Source organism: Harpia harpyja, chromosome 2, assembly GCF_026419915.1.
Source record: "Harpia harpyja isolate bHarHar1 chromosome 2, bHarHar1 primary haplotype, whole genome shotgun sequence".
Taxonomy (NCBI): domain Eukaryota; kingdom Metazoa; phylum Chordata; class Aves; order Accipitriformes; family Accipitridae; genus Harpia; species Harpia harpyja.
In genome coordinates, this window is record NC_068941.1 from 70,066,194 (window position 1) to 70,073,631 (window position 7,438).

Here is a 7,438-nt window from a genome sequence, read left to right on the forward strand (position 1 = left end):
ACCCTTAGCCGGAGCCGGTCCAGCACCTGCTGTGGGGCCGGGGGCTTGTCCCAGGGGGTGCAGGTGGGCATCGCACCCGAACGCAGCAAGGCTTCGCCGTCCTGAACAGAGACACGGCTGAGAGGCGCACACGAGGGAAGACGTGGCCAGCTGCTTTTCCAACCAGCAAGCCTCTGTCTTGCACTTAACGGACTTCAGCTAATCAATCCAGAAGTCCCAAGGAGTTAAATGCAGATGTAGTTCTTCCTCTCATAGCAGGCTGGGGATCTGCAGGCAGGGTTCAGCCAAGAGGCTAAAATCCCATTCAAGCAGAAATGTCACGTTATTTACTTACTAAAACAATGCTCTTATTACAAAGACACGTTAGGAGTTAAAATATGACAGCGTCTATTTTAGGTTGTCATTGATCTTTAATTTGCTGTGACCTGAAGGTTTTCTATGTAGTCAGTGCTTTTTGGCCAAAATATATGACTGCAGGGAAATGAGTAAATGAGTGCCAGAGATGTTCTTTTTTTCCTATGAAAAGACTGAAATTGCTTTGTGTAAATGTGTGGAAAATGCTGATATTTTGTTTCTATAAATACTTCGCCTCCTGCGTGCTGTATTTCATTTGTGCTGTTTCCTAGGAGTATTTGGCTTCTTATCACTTTTACGCAGGGTGCTGAATACAAATGAGCTACCGTTTACCCAGAAACCAAGCTGCGGAGCATTTGTGACTGTTGTGCATTTCCTGAGCAAGAGTAACTACTGAATGAAGCAGATTACCCTGTAGCCTTGCAAAACACCGAGGATTATAAAACATGCATTTAGTGGATAAATACATGGAGGAAAATGCACAGGCGTTCTCTGTTTCTATATATAAGGATGTGCGTGTATATAAATATATCTGGGTGATGTAAAAAGAAAAAACGTGAAATAATCCATCATTTTTAATGAGAATTTAAATATAGGGAAGGCAAAAAAATTCAGAGTTGCATTTCTTACCCTCAGTGACACCGCCTACATCCAGGCTCCTTGTTTATGGAGTCTATAAACAAGGCTCCATTACCACAGGTTCATGCGATCGCAGGGTGATTCAGGTTGGAAGAAACCTCAGGAGGTCGCTAGTCTAACATCTGCTCAGAGCAGGGACAGCTCTGAGGTCAGACCAGATTGCTCAGGGCTTGAGGCAGTTGTTTCTTGAAACCCCCAAGGATGGAGACTGCACAGCCTCCCAGGGCAGCTGTCCCACCGTCTGATTGTCCTCCTGGGGAAAAACTTTTTCCATAGATCCAGTCTGAAACTCTCCTCTTTCTTCATCTTCATCATCTGTTCTCTCTCATTCTCCTACCTTGCATCTCTGTGAGTGAAGAGCCTGGCCCTGCCTCCTTGATGACGTCCGTGTAGATGCTGGGGAGCTGCTGTTAGATGCCCCTAAAGCCGTCTCTTCCCCAGGCTGGACAAGCGCAGCTCCCTCAGCCTCTCCTCCCAGGGAAGTGCTCCAGCCCCTGGCCAGCCTGGGGACCCTCTACTGAACTCACCCCAGCTGATCATCCTTTTTCTTCTATTTGAGGGGAGCAAAACTGGACACAGGACTGCAGATGTGGCCTCACTACCGCTGAGTGAAGGGGTTTAGTTACTCTCTCAGACCTCCTGGCCGTGCTCCTGTTAGTACATCCCTGGTTGCTCTTGGCCGCTGTCGCTTCTAGGGCACACAGCCAGCTCAAGCCCAGATCGGCCCCAGTTGTGTCCTTGCAGGGGACTCTTCCTTCCCAAGCGCAGGATGTGGCATTTGTCCTTGTTGAATTTCAGGAGATGCCTGCTGGCCCATTTCTCCAGCCTGCCCAGGTCTCTCTGGATGGCAGACCTGCCCTCCAGTGTACTGACTGGTCCCCCCGGTTTGGTGTCATCCATGAACTTGATGAGAGCGCACTCATGGTGTCATTGATAAAGGTGTTAAACCAGACAGGTCCCAGGGACCAAAGTTAGGCTGACTGGCTTGTGTTCCCCATGTTGTGCTTTTGGCCTCTTCCAAAGACAGGTGCAAGATTTGCCTTCTTCCAGTTCCTGGGGACCTCTCCTGCTCCCCGAGACCTTTCAAAGGTGACAGAGTGGCCTCACAAGGGCAGCAGCCAGCGCTGTGAGCAGCCTTGCATGCAGCCCGTCAGGTCCCATGGACACCTACGGTCTGAGTTCTCTTGAAATCTCTGACTCGGTCCTCACCTACCGCTGGTCATCTCCTCCTCCAACCCTGCCACTCAACGCTGAGGCCTGGCATGATGGTGGCAACTGGGAAGTGCCAGGGCTGGTCTGGATTCAGTTTGTTGGAGCAAAGGGAGGAGTAAGCAGATTGAGGTAACTCCTGGCGCATTTTGGCAGTGGGGTAAACTGAGAGGGCAGTCTGCCTTTGCTGGCAAGCGAACAGCCTAGTTCAAGAGCCAAGAGGAAAAATTCAAATTTTGTCAAGAACACTTTGGGTGAAAAACCTGGACAGCTTTTAAAAAACTTTTTGGACAATAGCGGGAAGCTTTCCTGAGTTGGGTAATTAGCCATGGGCAGAGGAGGGGTGGGAAAAGTGCACTTGGAGTTACACACCTGAAGTCATCACCTAAGTCAGTTTTAGCTTTTACTCGCTCAAAGCCTGAACGCGGACTTTGCGTTGCCTTCAGAGGGGAACAGCAGTGTAAGCACTGAGCTCCTCAGCACTCCCCATGCATGTGCCGCTACACGTGGATATGGCTGAGCTTGTTACAGGGGAATGTTTGTACTGTCTCAAATCAGTTTAAATGAGTCTTGCTCAATTGTTCGACATAGGTAATATAGATGGACTTGGCAATTTTATCCTTTGCTTAAATTAAACTTTAGTCTGTGATATAGTTTGCCAAATGAGGCAAAATGATGTTATGATTGTTGTAAGCTAGTAGTCTCCATATCATGATTTCCACCTACTTCATACTTGCAGTTTTAAACCTGCCTTCTTTGCTGCCTATCGTACATTGGGATAAGCTTTTCAGTGCACTGGATTAGGTTGTATGTTGTAGTAAAATATAAATGTATTTTATAAATACAAAACATATTTTAACATAATGTAACATCATTAAGCACAGAACATAGTGAAAATACTACTTACACCCTGTAGCACAGCGGTTACCACACATGATTTTCACGGGACTGGGATGAGAGAAAATGAAGGGAGGGACTCTCGCATGGAAATGAATATAAACAGCAACGGAGGAGCCTCCTTCCATCCTGACGCTCTCCACATGGGCACGACAAGTGGGAGGGCATCCCACAATGAGCAAACCACCTTCAGGTAGTCGCTTTATGAAGAAAGAGCCGGAGAGAGAGCAGAAACATCTACAAGTATTTCAGTGTATAAATACTGTGGTGGAAACGGAGCAGGACAGACTTACAAGGGAGAGAAAGGAGCAGGCAGAGCTTGACAAGGCCCCTTACCCTTCGGTCAGCACTGCCCCTTCACACTTCCAGAAGTATTTAGCATGCCCAGGCTGCACAACGGACCCAAACCGCATAGAAATTAGGAGGAAGGTGAGAAAAATCTAGCAAAGATGGCACCAAATGCTATGCTGCCAGTACACCCAAGCTGCTCCGCATCTCTTTGGGTAATCTTGGACTGTTCTGCCTGTCCTCCTTTGCTGAGAAAATGGGGTTTGACTTTCCTGAGATTCAGAAAATATCATAGCACTTTCTAGCATAAAAAAAGCTGTGTCAGCTTAAGTCTGACTGGTGTTTACAACCTGGTGTTCACAACCTCCAAGCTGAGCAATGTCTGTTGTGTGACGGACATTATCTTTAGCTTCATCTCAAATGTGCAGAAGCCAATTTGGGGTCATTTTCAGGGAAATTGGGACTGCAGAGAATTGGGTCCTCTTCTAAAACGTAGTGACTGTTCGTTCCGTAAGGGTGCTGTACCCAGCAATCCTAGTTTGAATGGCAAGGTTTGAAGTGGTTCAGTGCACGTGTAATCAATAAGCGGAATTGGGGTGAAATGATCAGGGAACTGCAGTTGATCAAATGGCATTAAAATTTATTAGCTGATTGTACATTTTGTCAGTAAACGGGTATATACAAGGCAAAATCTAGCCTTCTGTTTCTTAATAGTCCCCTGCCATGATTCCCACAAAGCCTGCTTTCCTTCTCCTACAGCCTCCCTGTCTCTTTTTGTGGGTTAACTGAAATTATGGGTTATCTAAGGATTTATTTTCAAGTGCCTATGCTTTTGAGGGACTGCAGGTTATCTGAGCTTTGGCCATGTATAGAAAAAAATACAGTAATTCTGCATTTGTGTCTGTTTGCCAGAACCCTTTGACAGTTTTGAGCTCATTTGGTTTGAACCAGTTTGGAGAGAAGGACAGAGGACACAGAGATCCTGAGTTCCCACTGACAGCTGGTGGGAAAAAGAGATGAGGGGCAGGCAAGGAGCGCTCGGTCGCTCCTCGTCCTGCTCACCCTTTGCAGTACCCAGCGCTTGGCAGCAGCCAGGTTCGGCACACCCAGGGTACTGCACCAGCTGGAGGTACTTCTTTTGTAACATCTATTAAGTTTTTATTCCATACATGGTGCTAATATACTACTAGTACCTTTTCTCAAGAAGACTTATTGCAGGGTAGGACCGTAGGCGAAGCTACGTGTGAAAACCTCTGGGGCGCCCCAACTTGTTCTGCCTGTCCCTTTTTCTACAGTGAGTCCTTTCCAGATCTGAGGGTTTGGAGCCACCGTGAATCCCTCTTTAGGGGCCGTTTGGAAAACATGAAAGCAAGGACAGTACGTGTGACCAAGTCCTCTTTTTCTGGTGTAATGTGAATAACCACCTCCACCACACACGGCACACAGCACACCTCTGGTGTAAAAGACCGGGGCTGGTGAGCAGGGTGTCACTGCACAGGACTTGCCAGCTCTCCCAAAGTAGGATTTGGCAAGCTGTACTTTTGTTTGATTTCTGAGACTATTTTTTTAAAAACAGTTTTCATAAAAGCCTATCTTGTAGTGCTGCGTTTCAGCAAAGAAAACTGCTTTTGTGTGTCTATAAAGGAAAACTGTGGTAACATACCAGGTGTGCGATCTGGACCAGAAACCTTCAGAAGTCAAAAGCAAAGGACATTTAATCCTGACCAAGCAGACTAAACATTTGGTACGAAAGCTGGAGAACGTTCAAGATAATAATAATGTACTCTGCATGTTGCAGTACATCTCCTCTAGCAGTTGGAGTCCAAAAAGATCACATCAACCACGAGTGAAGAAAGAAAGGAAAACACTCAGCAAGATGAATATTGCTCAGAGCATTAATTTTCCCATACCGCCTTCCACAGCAGGGTCACAAGCAATTAAGAGTCCTCATAGTGGGAACACTTCCACTGACATACTTTCCTCTCACCCACAATTTTTTTCAAATTTCTTACTTTGGGCAGATGGTAGGTTGTGACCCAACAAAACTCATTTTTATTTGCAAATTAACCTAGAAATTAAATCTTCTCAGACAAAAGGTTGAAGTGTTCTTCCCTTCTATTCTTCTCATTTTGTATGGGGTGAGCTGATCAGCAGCTTTCTGTCCACTACTGTCCACTTCTGTCAAGCTGCAGGAAAAAAATGCAGTGAAAGCATTTATGTTAATATTTACTCAATAAAGCAGGGGTTTATGAAAAAGGGATTGAGAAGCGAAAATGAGAACGTGTGAGAAATACCTTCCTGATCTTGAAGAAACAGAGCTGACAACTTTCACATCAGGGTATTTATTTTAATATTTATGTGCTCCTAAATGTTCATCTGATTCCATTTCTCTTTGCAATTCAAGATAAATATCTGAGATTTTGGAAAAGAGAAAGAGTCGTCGTGTTAGCAGAAATGACGGTGATAACATGATGCATCAAAGTGACAAGACGTCTGAGCCGTACTCACCTGGGAATCAGAATATTTTCCATTTAACATCCACTTGGAGGATCACGTGCACCGTTGTACGTGCCTGCACTGGGGTATATGCGGTGTCCCGCATGATCCCCTACACACTCGGTTACGGTGACTGTTTAAAGACATGGCATATCCTTTGCACCTCACGTATCTGTTCAGATTTTTATATCATGCCCATTGACATGCTGTCTGAGTTTGTGCTGCTTTGATTGTGTTACCCATTTGAAATGCCATTTTATCTATGGGTATCTGATAGCACAATCATTCATATGCAGTTGACTGCATTTATTTGTGGCATGACTTAAATGGATGCACCTGCAAGGCTACATAAAAAAATCACCTGAGCCTATAAACTGGAATTGAAGGAAAGCAACAGAATGCACATTTCAGTGTTATTTCTCATTCTTTGGTGCTCTACTTCAACATCTTTTTTTTTCTCAAACAAGAGAGAGGATTTTGTTTTTCTGCAGGGCTACTGTATGGATACAGTAGACATCACTTTTTAGAGGAAGCAATTTTTTAATGTTCTTTTAAGGAAATTTATATGTGCATATGTATATGCATATTTATATTTCTAACCCCCCCACACACCTGTTTTCTGTCATGTGAATGTTCCAAAGCAATCATTCATTTTTAATTTCAGCAAGACAGGGCCGTCTGCTGCGTCCTGCTGGCGCTCCAGGCTCTCTCCTCAGCCTCTGACAAAGCCTCCACTCTCCCTGCTGGCTCCCTCCTGCGCAGTACCCCGGCCCCGCTGCACCTGCCTCTCCTTCCACCTCATCCTCCTCTGTCTCACAAGGAAGGCTCCTTGACACCTCCAAGACCCCTGGAGAGGCTGGTCCATGCCCGGCAGCCCCTCGCTGAGCGGAGCAGGGCTGCTGCAGACAAAGCTGCACAAAACACCCCACGTGGGGACAGTGGGAGAAAATTCTCCTTCCTCTTCCCTGGAGAGGGGGAGATGATCGCCGAATAAAGTGCATTTAAATTAGTTCAATCAGAAAACACCTTGTCTGCAAAATTAATTGTGGGCAGTGATAGCAGGTATACAGGTTTGCCTTCTGAAGTGTCCTGGGAGTTTGAGAGGTCTGCATGAAATGGCTTAGCACGAGTGAAAGCCGCCAAATTGAGTTGTGGAACTGGGGTCCTAAACTCTTTGGAGTGAAACAGGTGTGTATCTTTTAGAGAAGGTGCTTTGCATACCAATATGGCAATTGTAGACATTTAAAACCCTGTAGCAATATCAAACCCTGAAATTGTGTTTCCTGACAGCGTGTTGAGTGCCACTTGGAAAGGGTGGACACATCAAAGGCTTCCCAAAGTGGCAACCGTGGACGGCCACAGCAGCCGTGCTTCATGGAGAAATGTCTGGTTCATGGGAACATCACAACTTTGCTGCCGTTTGGGGAAACTATTGTTGTGCCTTTTTTATTTCATAGAATCATAGAATCATAGAATATCTTGAGTTGGAAGGGACCCAACCGCAGCCACTCCTCTTAAGTCTTGCCCTTGAGGCCTTTCACCACCTTGGTCGCTC